Here is an 18,480-nt window from a genome sequence, read left to right on the forward strand (position 1 = left end):
TACCAGGAAACCAATTGGCTCGAGAGATGGTTTATCAGTTCATTTATATCAGACCCGTGAAGATCCGGGATAGAATAGGTCTTCAGCAACCCATTCTTGTCATAAAAGGCGACTATGCTTGTCGTATAAGGCGACTAACGGGATCGGGTGGTCAGGCTCGCTGACTTGGTTGACACATGTCATCGGTTCTCAATTGCGCAGATCGATGCTCATACTGTTGATCACTGGATTGTCTGGTCCAGACTCGATTATTTACAGACCGCCGCCATATAGCTAGAATATTGCTGAGTGCGGCATAAAACTAAACTCACTCACTCACTCATTTATATCACGTTTTTCATGTACTACTGGAAGACATGTATGGCGGACATATCGCGGGTGTATGTTGTCTCTGACGTGGTCTCGTGAGACTGAGTAGTGAGGCAGTCGACCATACCACTCCACAGCACTAGTATAGTTCCAACATACGTCATATTTTCCTCCAGCTTATATAAATAAATGTGACGTCCCAAGACTATAATCCGTCTATGTCAATTTGCGCTTGATTGCCAAGTGTTATGTACTGAGCATTAAGACTACATGCCCAAGTAACCATTACTCCATGATTACTTCTTTGATTGGCATTCTAGAAGTTGAGGAGATGAAGAATGAGGACATTTTTTATGGACATACAACTTCTTTATTCTGTATAGGTGACGTTTCGAAATAGATTCTAATGTCGTTGTCCTCATTCTTTACTCTATGATTGTTTGAATAAGAGACAACCGAACATACATCGCTCTTAATGTTATAAATTACAGCCTTTACACATAAAAGAAAAGAAAAGAAAAGAACAAAGATATTACCTACCTAATCCCCCCGTACTTTCGCTCCCCTTACCGCTTCTTTCAAATTTCAAAATTCAAACAAAATTTTAATTACGCAGCCCAAACACCCCCTTCAGTTTAGCCTATCTTTCAGTCATAATCACCCCACTTTGGATCAAACGCAAATGGCCTGGCGGGCTCGAGTGCGAAAGACGCAACAGGTCGGAAAGCGCACGTAAAATCACTGATGAGCCACACCGAATAAAGACTGGACACGATCTTTAGTTGAAGGTGTCATTTGTTTGATATTTAATTAGGATTAATTAAGAAGGAATTAATTAGGAAGTACCCACTGTTACGTCTAAACACTACTGATAAAGGATTATAGTTTCGAATCAAAACATACTGAGAATCCAGTGAGGGTTTTGTGTGATCACATGACTAGCCTGTGATTGTTGAGTTGTTCCGATTGTTGAATAAATCCAACTTTTGTATCATTCAAGATGGTCACTGTAACTTGAGCTGTACCGTTTGTGATTGCGATCCCTGTGAGTAAAATGTATATGCAAATAAACATACATGAAATCTACTTTTTGTTTTGTTTTCTTTCATAGTGATATGTGATGATATGCCCCGGTCGGATGTCTCGAAGTTCGGATAACTCGATATTTATTCTTGGTCCCATGAATATCGAGACAACGGTGCTCGACTGTAATTGTAGCGCTAAGATTGTTCTATTCAAGTGGGCCCTGGTGACGCTTCTCTTGATTATTTCAAGGTAAACCATGTATGTTCTTAAATTATGTGACCCGTGAAGATCCGGGGTAGAATAGGTCTTCAGCAACCCATGCTTGCCACAAAAGGCGACTATGCTTGTCGTAAGAGGCGACTAACGGGATCGGGTGGTCAGGCTCGCTGACTTGGTTGACATGTCATCGGTTCCCAATTGCGCAGATCGATGCTCATGCTGTTGATTACTGGATTGTCTGGTCCAGACTCGATTATTTACAGACCACCGCCATATAGCTAGAATATTGCTAAGTGCGGCGTAAAACTAAACTCACTCACTCACTCTTAAATTATGTTCCTATTTTCTTGTTTTCTGTTGTTTTCTATGTTGTCAGTTGATTTTAATATCATCAACATTTTAATTACACACTATTGATTAGGTAGGTACACCAGTGAATGTATTTTTATAGTTGGGTCAGGCCATGTAGCACTAATCTACTCGTGGTTTAAAACCAGGCGTTGGCTTCTTGCTTTCCATATGATCATCTCTGATGAAATATACCACAGGCATATGTATGTGTGTTTAAAAAAGTGTTGTGGTATTTTCTCGATTTTGAACTCGTGAAGATCCGGGTTAGAATTGATCTTCAGTAACCCATGCTTGTCGTAAGAGGTGACTAACGGGATCGCATAGTCAGGCTCGCTGACTTGGTTGACACATGTCATCGTATCCCAATTGCGTAGATCGATGCCCATGCTGTTGATCACTGGATTGTCTGGTCCAGACTCAATTATTTACAGACCGCCGCCATATAGCTGGAATGTTGCTGAGTGCGGCGTAAAACTCAACTCACTCACTCACTCTCCACAAGGACTACAGTCTGTAGTGTAACCATTTCTGCCAAATGATATATCAATGTGGCTCTTGCCTGTAGCAGAATATGACTGAAATATAATGAAACATTTTACAAAACCAGTATTGCTTACAAGGCATTCAGCACCGATAGGAGTTAAATGCGTTATTCGGGGCATGGTGGGCGAGCTGTCTAAGGCTCAAGGCTAGTGATCCAGCGAGCTTGAGGTGTCGGGATCGAGCCCACCTGTGACCGGGTGTAAAAAACCTTGGAGTCAACTTTGTGTGCAGACTCTTTCAGTGTTGTCACAAACGCTACCACACAACCCTGTGCACTTAAAAGAACCCACGAATCCGTTGGTATATGACCAGATGTTGGCCACATGAATACGTGCAAACACCCAGTTGAGGGTACAGCAACGTGCAGTAAACTTGGACAAAGTACTGTGTGACTATGTGTCCAAGTCCACCTAGCTGTGAATGGGTACCTCTTAAGGTTGGGAAAGACCAATAACTCGGTGCGCCTTGTGGCTGCAAGAGTTACGGACCCTCACTCTTTCTCTTCCTCTTCCTCAGTTGCAGATCTTTCCGAAAATCCTGTGTACATTTTGTTTCATTCTATTTATGATGAGATATCTGATTTACCTTTAGAAAAACGGAGGCCAATTACAAAAACTACTGAATCTTTTCCCAAAAATGAAATTAATTTATTAAATGACATTATTTCTATGAAACTTTCTGCGGACTGTTCGTTACATGAAGTGAATTGTTATGTCTATGCTGCCGCTCGAACCTTGGAGGAACTTCACACAGTTTCCAAAGAAAACACGTCCAATCCTAAGAACAATACAGCAAACAAAAACCGGTTTCAGGTGAAATTAACAGAAACAAGAAAATACATTTCCTGGATAGAGCTTTGCCTGAAGTTACGATCATCAGGGGGAGTCCATTTGTCAAAACGCCAAAAGTCAATTTGGAGAAAATTAAAATTACGGTATAAGACAAAGAAAAGATAAGCGTTCGCAAATCCAAATTGTCGATTCCCTCGAAAAGGCAAATATAAATGTTTGGACTGAAAGAAAGAAAAAATGGGAAAATAAAAATAAATTCATCAAACAATATAAACTTTTTAGAAATAATGAAAAACACTTCTACAGGCAACTTAAAACAAACGGTGATGGTGAGCATGATAAGCGGCCTCCCATGGATGCCAATGAAAGGTTCTGGAAACAGTTGTGGTCTATACCCGGCGACTGTAACCTTGAGGCACCATGGGTCCGTGATTATGACCATGCAATGCATGAGAAAGTAACTAGGTCGTTTGTCTGCTACATCTCACCAGATTGCCTGAAAAGTGTCATTAAAAAGTCCAAATCTAATACAGCTCCAGGGCCTGATGGCATTCGAAACCGGTACTGGAAACTATTCCCCTGTGTCCAAACACCATTACTTCACTGTTTCAATCCTCTCGTGGACACAGGTGATGTTCCTCCATGGTTCTGCAAAGGTCGCACAATACTCCTTCCCAAAAAAGGAGACTTGACTGATCCCAAAAACTTCCGCCCTATCACATGTTTGAATACACAATACAAATTATTCACAGGGTGTTTGACAAATCTCGTGTCATCATACTGCTCTGCTAATGATATAATTTACAGAGAGCAGAAGGGAGCAAGAAAGGGATGTTGGGGGTGCAAGGATCAACTTCTTGTACAGAAAATGATTTTGGAAGAGGCTAAAACATACCACCGCAACCTCTCCATGTGCTGGATTGACTACAAGAAAGCATACGACTCTGTCCTTCACGAATGGATTCTGAAGTCTCTTCGTGGTATTGACCTCCCGGAGCGACTACTTGATTTACTCAAGTCTTTAATGAGTTGCTGGTCGACTCAACTTGAGCTGTACTCGCAAGGGCAGGTGCAGACTTCAGAATCTATTCCAATCAGAAGGGGAATTTTCCAGGGGGACTCCTTCAGTCCTTTGCTTTTGTTTTTGTCTTAATCCTTTGAGCTTTCTGCTCAACAGAGAGAAGGGTTACCATCCCGGACCTCCTCAGCACAGATCCCCAACACCACTTACTCATCTCCTTTACATGGATGACATCGAGCTCCTTGCCAAAGGGAGATACCAATTTGAAAAAGCAGGTTCTCCTTGTCGAGTCCTTTTCTAATGATATTGGCATGACATTTGGAGTCGACAAATGTTATACTCTTCATTTGAAACGTGGCAAGGTAGTTAATGGTGGATCGGTCAAATTACAGGGGGAGGAGTTATTGAGCATCGTGTGGAAGATCAGGCCTACACCTATCTTGGAATGCAAGTTCGAGACAAGCTCCAGAGTGCCCAAATTCAAGACAAACTTCGGGCCGAGTACAAATCTCGTTTAAAGAAAATCTGGAGCTCAGAGCTAAATGCTCGAAACAAGGTCAAAGCCACCAATACCTTTGCTGTGCCAGTCCTCTCCTATTCCTTTGGAGTAGTTGATTGGACAAAACAAGACATCCAGAGTCTTGACCGCCTGACCAGAAGGATCATGTCTGATAACAGAGCCCACCACCCTCGTTCCTCTCTCAATCGTTTATACATGCCAATCAATTCTGGAGGTCGGGGTTTGATTAATGTGGAGGCTCATGATAGAATTCTTTTGTGTACTTTTGCACATATTTATTTGTCGGATGATCCTCTGGTGATGCATGTCAAGACTCATGATGAAAGCAAAAAATTCCACAGCTATTTTAAGCGTGCCAAGGTTGTTGGACACAATCTGAAATTTGAGGTTGATTTTGCTGATGGCAATGTACTGCTGGACGGTATAGCGATGGGAGTAAACCAGGTGAAGTCCTTCACCAAGTCTGCCCAGAGTCGGTCATTTGTGGACAGGCTTTCTGAGAAGCCATTGCATCGTGTGTACATGCAGTGTGTGGAACAGAATAGCAATCCCACCGACTCCTTCGCCTGGATGAAGTCGGCTGGTCTCAAATGTGAAACTGAGGGCTTCCTTTTTGCTGCTCAGGACCAGTCACTTCCCACTCGTAATCGCCAAAATGTGATTCTTAAAGAAAATATCAACATGAAATGTCGATTATGCAATGAATTTACAGAGACTGTCCAACACCTTGTCAGTGGATGCCCTTCCTTGGCACAAACAGCATATCTTAAACGACATGATGACATGGCTCGTTGCTTTTACTACCGTCTCCGTCATGCCTGTGGCTTTGACTCCGAGGTCCATCCATGGTACGACCCTGAACATGACCAGGGCGTCATGGAAAATGATGCTTTCAAGCTTTTGTGGAATAGGCCCATATACAGCCTCAGAAGAATTCCTGCCAACAAACCTGATCTTGTCCTTTTTGATAAAGCCAATGAATTTATTTATATCATTGAATTTTCTGTCCCTTTTGACAGCAATGTGATTGGCAAGATTCAGGAAAAGCATGCTAAATATGCGGACCTCGCCTTTAAAATGTCTCGCTTGCATCCCAAGTACACTGTCCTTAGGCTCCCCATTGTTCTCGGTGCCCTTGGTTTGGTACCTCCTGAACTCTTGGCGCAGATCAGGAGAGTGCCCGGGTTCTCCACCGGGAGCACAGCCCTTCTGACACTCTGGGTAATGCAGAAGGCTGCAGTGTTGGGGAGCCTTCATATTCTCCGGAAAGTTCTTGGTGGGTTCGACTAGGCAGCGTTTCCTGGGAGAAGTCCCATTCGCTGTCTGGGCTGCGTGTAGAGGGGGCAAGGGCCCTGAGCTGATGATGAGCCTTACCAGCCTGACTGTGCCAGGATCACCCGAACCACCTCTGCTGCATACTATCTTAATCTGTAAAAATAATAATAATAATAATAATAATAATAGTGCATTTTATATAGCGCTATTTCCAAACATAAGGATGCTCAAAGCGCACAAACATGGTTTGATATTAACAGTCAGGAAAGCTTGGCGGAAGAGGAAAGTTTTTAGTAAGGATTTAAAGGATGACAACGTTTGAGAGTCTTTGAGTTCTTGGGGCAGATTATTCCACTCAGTTGCTGCGGCATATGCAAATGATCTGTGACCGTAGCGGAGAGTGTTTGTATTTGGGACAACAGGGAGAGACTTGGTCTGGGATCTGAGAGTTCGAGCAGGCTGGTATGTCTGAAGAAGGTTGCAGAGATAGACTGGAGCTGATCCGAGATACATTGGAAGGTGAGGGACAGGAGCTTGAACTTGATACGGAAGTGAACAGGAAGCCAATGAACAGATTTGAGTAATTGAGTGATGTCTGCCTGTCTGGGGGCAAGGGATGCAATTCTTGCGGCTGTGTTTTGAACATGCTGAAGTCTGTTGATCAGAGATTTGGGAGCGTTAATCAAGAGGCAGTTACAGTAATCAAGACGTGAGATGACGCGAGAGATAATGAGGGTTATAGTAGCACAGGTTGTATAATCCCCGGGGTGTTGAGATTGATAATACGATGTGCCGCTGAGAATTGACATGTAAAGATCGAGGGGGAAAAATATCAGCGCTTTGAGCATGTATTAGTTGCGTGGATATGTGCGATTTATGAATATCCTATAATAAAAAATAATAATAATAATCGCTGGCATTTACATATCAAATTTATTCACATTTGAATACAAGCGGGACATACAAACAACATTGATATCCATAGGACCCAGATCAACATACTTTACATTCTCTTCAGGTATGAGAAAACTTACTTTTCTTCCCATTTCAGTTCAAAATTGATGACATTCTTAGACCGTTGACCATTGAACATTGTGTTGTGAAGGTAAGAAACCTTGGACTTCCAGGTGTTTTGGCTGACAAACATCAACGAAACCAAGTGGACAGAGCATACTTTCATATGTAACTCATCCAGTGTTGTCATGACTATCATACAAAATAACTTTTTCGTGGAAAGCGAATAAGTGGTGTATGTGGCAAACACAGTATTTTATAAACCAAATATATCCAACAAATATTTACCGCACTCCTCCAAACATCGTTGTCCGCTGTACATTGTTTTATACACAGCAATCAGTTGCTCCCATTCTGTACAAGATCCTAACTCTGCTCTATACATTGGTATAGGTGATAGATATTCTACTTCCCTATTCAGTACCTCGGAATCCCATTAGAAATATGTTTGTTGCTCTAAATATCTCCTGGGATTCCGAGGTACAAGACTTACCTGTAAGTTGAAGTTTGATAGAAATCCCGTTGACGTATAGAGGGACCACATGCCCATCCATTGTATCCCTCCCTTGGTACATAAGAATAATATTTTCAGGTTAAATACTAGTACTGATACAGTTCTGCAGAAAGCGCTTTAATTATGACTTAAGGTGAGTGTGACTGAAGATTGAATATTCTCTTTAACAATGTTATTAAGGAGGTTGCCTACTAAATATCAAAATGTCAAGAAATTGCTAAATTTGGTAACATTTTGTAGAAAAATGTGTCCCGAATCTAATTATGTAATAAAAATAGCAAGTCACCTCGGCATTTGTCTGACAAGTGGCGCCCCCTTGTGGCACCGTCTGTAAAAAGTAATATGTCAATGAAAGTTCTCTTAAAAGTAAATTGTTTACTCTTATTATTCAATATGTGTTTTTTCCGGTATAATCATGGCGTTCGAAGTTTGTAGCACGGTCGATTTCAAATGCGCAGCAATTACTATGCCTGAGACGTTCTGCTGTGCCTCGGGATGCTGCAATAGAGGTGGTTCGACGTGTCCCAGAGGTCAAAACTTGCTGAAATGGTGGTTGAATGTCATTCGAAGTAGCGACGAATTTAAATCAAAGCTGGTCTAACTCTCACTGTCTCAGTGTTGACGGTTGTGTGCCATTTCCACTTCTGACAGCGATTTCATTACTGTAACTAATCATGGTAAGTATACCACGTATTTTGTTACTTTTAAAGTTTGAAGAAAACGTTTGTTATTGTTATTCTCCTTGCCAAATTTAGTTAACGTGCATTCCAACCGAAATTACGAGCAGCGTTTTTGAATCGATTCAGGGAAAAAGAATATATTGCTTCAAGAGGGACACACGGTGTACAAAACTATCCACGCGAAATTAGGGGCCTCTCATTGTAGTAATCATCAAAACTTACAGTACACAATCTTTTCGCGTCACCATCTGTAGAATGCCACTGATGTTATCTTGTGAAATCGGCACCCCAGGGAAGATTAGCTATGAAACAGTTCCTGTAGTAGTTAGCCTTTATTCATTGTCAACATTGATTCAAAATTTTCCACCCTACTTAAACAGAGCTATTGGATTCTAATTTCAGGTTAATCTATTTTCAACTATATTTCAATTATATGTTAGCAAAGCATTCATCACTTGATATGACCTGTTGATTTTACCTGCTTGTTAAATTGAGTAATATACTTAAAATGCTAATGTATGTGATATTTTCACATATGCTAATATCTCCTGATGACAGGTAGGTAGAGTATGCGAGTAAGTTTGAACAGACCCCAATTTATTATTTTCAGTATTTAAAGGTAATTGGCATTTCACAAGTAACTTTCATGTGAACCTGTGGGTTACCTTTATTTACTTCTTGCTTTTAAAAAGCAAGTTAGCATCATTATATACATGTTTGAAAAGTTGTTTATGTTTGACTATAACACCTTTGCTCCCTTCATTGTTGAATTAAAGTTTACCAAGAATGCTAATAGTAATACACAATTGACTTTTCCCTTTAATGCATATCCCTACAGGTGCCTGTTGTCCACAAAGATGAGGCCCAGGTGATTCCAGAATACACATGATACAGGTTAATGTTTGTTTCCTTTTGGTATGAATTTGTCTGAATAATGTCTGGTGTACTTGTTGAACACACTTCCTTGTATCAGACATTTCTCCCTACAGAAAAAGTATTAACGAGGAGAGTTACTTGCTTGATAACGGTGTTAGTAGCTACATTATTATATTAAAGAAGTTGTATATCCATAGAACTCTCCTCGTTCATCACACCAACTTCTAAATGCCACTCAAAGAAGGAAGAAAATGTCAGTATATTTAAATTATGCTTCTCCAAAGTTGAAACATTTGTTAAGAATAATGTTTTCTATCTTTGACTTATCCCAATGAATATGTTCATCATGTGACATGTCTTTCTCCACAATAGTAACTTAAATCTGATAATGATACATTTTCTCATAACTGGCAGTCATAAGATAATATTACCCTGTATCAGTTGGGATAGTAATACTCCACTGATGTTTTCCAGGATGAACACCTCTGAGGCAAGAGAGAAAGATGTTGTATGACCAAGTCTTTCCCTGGACTGTATCAACTGACCCACTTAATGCTGGTGGATACTTGTGATGTTGAATGTGACATGACTTGAGGTTGGTGGGGAGGAAACAATCACCCATGATGGTTTTGATGGCAAGAATATTGAGCCAAATATGAAAGTACCTGTATATCAACACAGAGAGACAAACATGCAGTGCTTCCAGTACTAACTATTATGCTTAGTGCTGCAGCAATTTTCATTTACACAGGACTGTCAAACTTTTCAGAGTTCACTGTTGTACTTCCAATTTTGGTCCATATGCATGTCACCTAAATTATCTGTACAGCAATATTGATAGTATGAGTGTCAGTGTGTGGAAAACATCAACACCCATCTGGTGTTAGTGTTAATCAAGGTTTTTCAAAAGGAGACCATCATTTTTTACTGTATTTATGTCTATATTTATGAATGTCCATACATGCAGAATATAATATGTTGAACAATAAAAACTGAAATGACAACCCAGACTTTGTTGCTTTTTGCCTGATGATAATTGACACATGATAATAATCCTAAGTATTGTAGAATCTCAATTGTACCATTTAGACTACCATTCAAAAGCTAAATTATTCCTTGTTTCAGTATTTCAAATGCACACTGTGTTCACTGACACTGTCATCCCATTATAATTGTGATGAGCCTTGATGTAATTTGCAAACCCTTCACACATGCTGGAAAAACAAATGTGAAATATTTTATTTTCAAATCTAAAAGGCTCCCACCTTAAAGGAAATGAACCCGATACCCCCTTGCTTCTGGCATCAGATAGTTCAGACCTCCAGTAATGGTTCAATGTGTTTATAATATTTCAGTATTTCACTCATGCTTAGTTACATTATTTGACAACACCTGAAACACAATTTCAAGTAATATACTTGTGTTTTCAAAATGTGATCTTACATTTAGGTACTGGTTATTTGTATAGAGAAGGGTCAGCCTATATAAATAGTAAAGATTGGGGTGGGGTCCCAAACGATACTTAGACATATATTATGCAAGCAATATGCCAGTTTACTGTACATTTTGGGATTGAATAATAGCCTAAGGGACTGTTCATAATTTTTGGGGGGATGTGAGGTGATAATGATTTTTAGGGGGGTCACCTATTTTGTTCCGGAAAGGTAGGGTTCATCAATTTTGTTCACATGTACTATGGGGGTCAGAAATTTGCACATAAATAAGATTATGCTTAAAATTATTGGGTGGGGGCTGAGTTTATTTGATTTTGAATATGACACATGCAAAGGGGATGTCACTTACTTTGTACATAAATTGTAGGGAGGTCATTCACATGCTGCTCCATAAAAATCATCACCACCCCCCACCCCATTAATTATGAAGGGTCCCTGAATATGTAGAAACTATAAACCGGAAGTTGTGTGCTTATTTATTCGTGTGAATGGGTGTAATATATTTGGTTGAACACACTGTCAACGAGTCGTTAATTCGATAAAAATGATTTATGTTTCAAAACATCTCGAAAACGATACGTTGCCATAGCATTTCCTCTTTCCATTGCATCCCGAAGCGTTATAAGCTATGAGAATAGGTTGTTTACGTGAACGAAAGCTGAAGCACTTATGTTGTCCGCGTAATCAGGTCAGTGCTAACGTTATTTGTTTAAGGCTAATTTCAGTGTACACTGAACATATGTTCTAACAACTACTACGACGTAATTAATGCTCTGTGTGATGTGACATAATGGGGAGTAAAAGGTTTGACGAATTTACAAAGCAACTGCTGAATAAGAAATTCCGAGAAACGGCAATATTACAATAACTGCAGTACCGTTCTATTAGCATTATTTGTCGTGCAGACACGCTAGTTCTTCGAGCACAGTCTTCAGTCGGGGCAACTTCCAGCTTCCGTAATTCGTAATATAAGAACCACAGAGTTAAACGTAGGTTTATGTCGATTTAGGTTTAGGCTTGGCCGATAGGCAGGCCAGTATCAGAGTGACAGCTACTGTTGGACCGTAACTACCGCAGCGTAGTTACGGATGAGATAGGTTAACATGCAGGTAAAACGTTAAAGTCCCCTTCATTTCAAGGTCACCAAACCTTTCTTATACTGTGATGAAGCTAGGTACCAAATATGAAAAGAATCTAGTCAACGGTTCTTAAGATATCCCAATTCGTACGTACGTACGGACGGACGGACGGACGTACGGAGCCTAATACTATATCCCCCGCTTCGCGCTAAACGCGCGGCGGGGGTTAATGAAAAGCTACATAATATCTGGTTAGGACATTCTACCCGTGTACCGTTAGCCGCCCTAGCTATCAGGTACCGAGACAACACTACGGGGTGGAAGGTGGTGGATAACAGACTCCAGCTGTCATTCTTGGACACCATAGCGACCAGCCAGACACATAACGGTTGGGTCAGTGATTTTCTCAGGATCTATACAATTTGCATGCTATTGCCGCGCTAATTTCATCATTTGCTACTTTCTGAAAGCAATTGATCCTAAATGTTTATAGATGAATCCAATTTTAAAGAATACTCCAAATTCTAACTCTATACTGGGATCATATGCTACACAGGCATGTGTTGGTTGTACTGAATACACTGAAGCTGTTTGACTGCGTTGAGACCAGTTTAAAGGCTGGTGTAGTGGGCAACATTTCTACACTAAGTTGCAGTGCCGATAATCGCCGGAACTGTGGAGGAATTCAGTTCCTAGACTGCTGTCCAAGTAGCCTGGTTCCTTGCACTGTATGAACACAAGAGATTACCATTAATCCACCATTTCCGGATAGGGACGGCGCGGATAGAGCCCGTACTGCTATCCAGCATGCTCCAGATGTATTTGACAAGCCGCGAAACGTCCAGAATGTCAAACAATCAGAATAGAAGCATAGATTCTACATATCAGGAATTCCACCTTTGAAAAGGAGGGATTGAAAGGCAGTTCGTCCGTGCGTTTGCAACTGTCAAATACATCGGAACATATTTACAAAATAATTTGTTGATGCGAGGAATATTTACGTCACCGTCGTTCCGCACGTGCCAAATTCGGCGGGAATCCTCAACATCCGCCTCCAACTCTCGTCGGCTGGTCTCGCTCTGACAGGGCGGCACGTGCAACTGTCGTCTGCAGCCCGGAGCTAGCAGCCAGAGCAGAGCAGACGATCAATCACAATGTCCACTTGACTGGCGTTGGAGTTGCATCCCCGACTTGAAGGCAGCACTTGGGTAATTTATGATAATAGGTGCACAAACGATCACGTCCTGGGTCGCAGTTGACGGGTGTACAGACGCTCTCACGTATACCTTTAGAAAGCGTCTACACGACTCCAACATTACGAGACGCTGCTGCCGGTCTCTGGAAACAGCGTTAACTCTCAGAAACTTATGTATGTTTATAGACTAACAACTAGTCTCTGAAATGAACATATTTTACTGAAAAAAGTTCATAGTAAAAAAAAATATACAGTCAAATCCCGATGAGTCGAATCGCTTGGGACCAAGTAATAAATTCGACTTATCGATGTATTCGAGACATAGGTATGTCTATGACGAATTCGTGTAACCGGAAATCAAATGATGACAACTATAACAGGGAATGGTCGGGACTGACAGGTACTTCGAGTTATGCATAATATTCGAGACACCGGCATTCGACTCATCGGGATTTGACTGTATATAATGAAAAGGAGCCCTGAGACTTTCTTCATTTTCCCTGAAGCTGAGTAAATCTAGACTTGCCACAGTTTCTAAACTTGCGTGGCCTTTCTTGGATATATTTGCTTCAGGGTCTGTACGACAGACTAGTATGTTTATCACACTGTGTATAGTAGGAAACAACGCACGGGAAGCTTTTGCATTTGGCTGTTTGAATAATTTAAGAAGTATATTTAGGACTTCGTTTGAATATTTCTTCAGCATTAAGTAAATCCATGTAACTGGTAAACCGTCATGGGCAGCAACGTGAAAAAGAAAGTCTAGAATATGTGGCAAGTCTAGATTTCCACAGTTTCTGAAAATGAAGAAAGTCTCTGGAATCCTTTTCATTATATTTTATGATTATTTGTTATGAACAGTATTTTTCTGTAAAAAGTGTTCATTTCAGAGACGAGATGTTAGCCTAGGTCTATACGGACAAAGACTTATACCCTGTTTACATGGACACTTTTTACTAACGTGTGTATATTTGCATATGGTGTATTGCGTTTACATGAAGAATTAGAACCTATATGTATTTTATGATATGGTCATGTGTTTTTGTCTCATTTTGAGTTTTTCACATCTGAGGCAAGTATCATACATGATGTAGAGATATATGTTGAAGCGAACGTATTAAGAATTTCCTATGCTTCTGAACTCTGCACTTATTTTGGCTTTAACAAAACAGAGAAATGTTTGGAAAAAAAGAGAGATCAAGTCATTGGTGGCAAAACACTGTCAAATGACATTTTCCGATAATGAATGGGTTGAAAATTTTAAATGCCTAAAACTACATTTGACCTTCTCTGTGAAGAACTTCACCCTTTCTGCATAAAGATTCAACTCCAGTGAGGGAGCGCCTTGGTGTTGACCACAAACTGGCTAGCAACTTCGACAGACCACAGAACAATCGGTAATTAGTTTGGAGTATCCAAAGCCACTGTATACATTTGTGTCAAAGATGTGTGTACCACCATGGTGGGGCATCTCCTGCCCAAGTATGATAGATGGGTATATATTCTTTATTTCCTCCAACTGAATGAAGATTACGATATGCAGTGATAATATATTTTTCGTCAAATGATTAAGATGAATTAGTGATATTGTCAAGAATGTTCATATACATACATGTTTTTAGCAGGTATCGCCATTTCCTTATAAAATGGCTTACATTAATTATTACTTTTGCCCACACATCTCTCTCTAGTTCCTTAATACATTCTATTGGACATCCACCAAGTAAGAATAACATCATCGTCTTGATCCCAGATCTTAACAAAAGTATCTACATCCAGAATATCACATAAGGTGTTAAAGAGTTCATTTCGGTCATTCATATTGATCGTACTTGACATAAACACGTGCTTTACAATATCATTGGCGACAGTTTTACAATAACATTCTCTTGATCCATAGAAAACAAGTCTTGCGATATCAGTTAACTGGTGATTCTTCTCTGCAGCTAGTATCCAGAGATAGTGTTCATTCATGGATCTTATACTGACATAATTATCTTGACAGACTAAGTCTTGAATTAAGATGAACATAAAATAGATTGTCTCGATGAGATTTAATAGCATCATTTACGGCCTTGGACCAGCATTTCTTATTAATAAATTGACAATTATTGACATAGTTAGCAAATATATCGTTTAGGTTATACTTATGTACAAGTTGCAGCATATTATATATCGGGGATTTTCTACTACATACCTTGCACGTAAAACTATCTGTACACATAAATTGACCGAGCTGAACTGGAAACATTACTTTAAAAACACAGTTATACTTTGCATTACTTAACTTCCTGATAGGTAGAGGGCTCTTTTATCTATGTAATACTGTAGTGGCATGATACCGATTGAAGCCCATGGTGACAGGGGATGGTATTCCATTATTTTGCTAGGTGTATGTGTCTACAGGTACCTGTTCACATATATCACAGTTGGTTGGCCTGGCCAGGTACATGATGCTCGAGTCTTTGGAAATTCAGAACCTTTCTAAAGAGGTGAAACAAAGAATCTCTTACCAGAATGGAACAAGACACTTACAAGCCAGGGCAAAGCAGTCACCATGGCCATTGACCTTATTGTAGATGCTGCTTACCCGCTGAAGACATGGTTTTTAAAACCATATACCAATCATGCAACCTTATCACCTTCACAGAAAGATTTCAACTTTGAGATTGAGTCGTGCCAGGATAACAATTGAGAACTCATTTGGAACAATTATCTATTTCTGTCATATTTACATAGGTATGCAAAACGACGGTGTTGCGTTTACATGGACACATTTACATAGGCTGCAAATTCATATACATGCAAAAATACTTTTGCACTGCCTCTAGAAGGTGAAGGTGATAAGGTTACTCTTACATTACCCCTAGTGAACATTACTCCTAGTGTGAATTTGCATACGTGAGTAATTGCGTTTACATGGACACATTTGCATACGCGAGTAAATATACTTACGTGTTTAAATATACTCATGTATACAAATGTGTTCATGTAAATGAGGTAATGTGCATGATTTGTTTATACAGACATTTTGTTTCCATGACGTTGTCCAGTGATATCAATACATCACTGAATGAACATTACTCACTGATCAACGTTTTACCAAAGTCGTAAATGTCTGGAGCCATCGACTGTCAGCAGTGATATATCCATGTACCTGTCGACCACTGACTGTCAATAGTGATATATCCATGTACCTGTCGACCATTGACTGTCAATAGTGATATATCCATGTACCTGTCGACCATTGACTGTCAATAGTGATGTATCCATGCACCTGTCGCCCATTGACTGTCAGCAGTGATATATCCATGTACCTGTCGACCATTGACTGTCAGCAGTGATATATCCATGCACCTGTCGACCATTGACTGTCAATAGTGATATATCCATGCACCTGTCGACCATTGACTGTCAGCAGTGATATATCCATGCACCTGTCGACCACTGACTGTCAATAGTGATATATCCATGTACCTGTCGACCATTGACTGTCAGCAGTGATATATCCATGCACCTGTCGACCATTGACTGTCAGCAGTGATATATCCATGCACCTGTCGACCACTGACTGTCAATAGTGATATATCCATGCACCTGTCAACCACTGACTGTCAATAGTGATATACCCAGGTATCTGTCGACCATTGATTGTCAATAGTGATATATCCATGCACCTGTCGACCATTGATTGTCAATAGTGATATATCCATGTATCTGTCGACCATTGATTGTCAATAGTGATATAGAACCTGTCGACCATTGACTGTCAATAGCAATACATCCATGTACCTGTCGACCATTGACTGTCAACAGTGATATATCCATGCACCTGTCGACCACTGACTGTCAATAGTGATATATCATGTACATGTCGACCATTGACTGTCAATAGTGATATATACATGTTTCAGTCGACCATTGGCTGCCAATAGTGATATATCATGTACATGTCGACCATTGACTGTCAATAGTGATATATCATTTACATGTCGACCATTGACTGTCAATAGTGATACAGCCATGCACTTGCAGAAAGCACCTCTCGGAAGGGGAAATGGTACAACGTCTGTCCACACAAATCTCCTCGGTCCTCTGTCAGTATCTGAAGACAGCTAATATATATTTTAGTCTATAATCCTCTATCCAAAATAACACAGTCAATACATTCCAGACGATGATTGTGATTTTTGTAACATTGCAAAATGTATGAACTAAAGGGAAATAGCTAAGTTACTTTACACAGTGTATATCTAGACAGACTAAGTGTATATCATGCAGACAACTACTCCTGGCAATTTGCACTTCTTATATATTTTAATACCGAATAATAAAACTCCCAGGGCCTGTATACAAAGTAATCAAACAATATGCATTCATTTATCTGTAGTGCAACATCAGGACTGTCACAGAGAAAAATAGCGTGAGTGCGTGAGGGAGTTGCGTTTTACGCCGCTTTTAGCAATATTCCAGCAATATCACGGCGGGGAACACCAGAAATGGGCTTCACACATTGTACTCATGTGGGGAATCGAACCCTGGTCTTCGACGTGACGAGCCAACGCTTTAACCACTAGACTACCCCACCGCCCCCAGAGCAAAATAGAAACCAGAAGACAGATTTCCAAATATATATTATGCTCGGATAGGAAGAGGGGTTTATTATCTTAAAATTACTTCATAGCAGCAATTATCATGATTTCAAATATATTTTGACTTCCGATTTTCATCCCTTATAGTACGAAGGCAACGATGTCTTTAACTCCTCATCCCCAAATAGTCAGTACATGCTTCCAAATATACTGGACAAAATAAGTTAAGGATATTGGTATGTTTATGATTGATATTATATCAGTGTGTCAATGAATAAATAGATCATTATTCATAATTTCAAAATTTACATATATCCCCAACTATTTTTGTCCAGTATATGATTTCGTAGTATCATTTTTAATAATGACTTAATAGTGTATTCGACAAGGAGTAATAACTTCAGCTGGAACCTACAATAATGGTATTTTCTCAAATATTCTGAGCAAGATTGCATTATGGATCAGTTATTGGTTAGATATCAGCCATTCTAATTCACCCTTTTTCATATTTCGTGTTTGCTTTGGGATTTTTATTATTTCCCAAATGAATTTAAATAACAACCATTTCAATTTTTCAGTAAAATCAGTACATGGAGTTTCAGTGTGCTAAATGTGCAGGTGAGTGACCTACAGACATAAAGTATTTCTTTATCTTTCTCTATCAAGGCAAATTCTGTTGATTTTGTCAAGTCTCTGTCATGACCTTTATTCTGGCACTGCGTTGCATCCCTTCAACTTTAGTTTATTGAAGACAATGTCTTTGTTATAGGACAGAATGACTATGGTCAAATACAAGTCGACGAATTATGTTGATTGTATAAATCTCTTTTCAGTATTATCTAATTTGGCAAAGCGTTGCATCCCTTCAACTCTATTTATTGAAGACAATGTCTTTGTAATGGGACACAAATGGGAATTCAAAATGTAGAAAATGTAATGAATGAATATCAGCTACCAACATGCCGAATACATATCTCTTAAAAATGAATAAACATGTATTTAGAAACAGGAACTTTCTAAT

Source organism: Haliotis rubra, unplaced genomic scaffold, assembly GCF_003918875.1.
Source record: "Haliotis rubra isolate DU_JTF1 unplaced genomic scaffold, ASM391887v1 Scf782, whole genome shotgun sequence".
NCBI lineage: Eukaryota > Metazoa > Mollusca > Gastropoda > Lepetellida > Haliotidae > Haliotis > Haliotis rubra.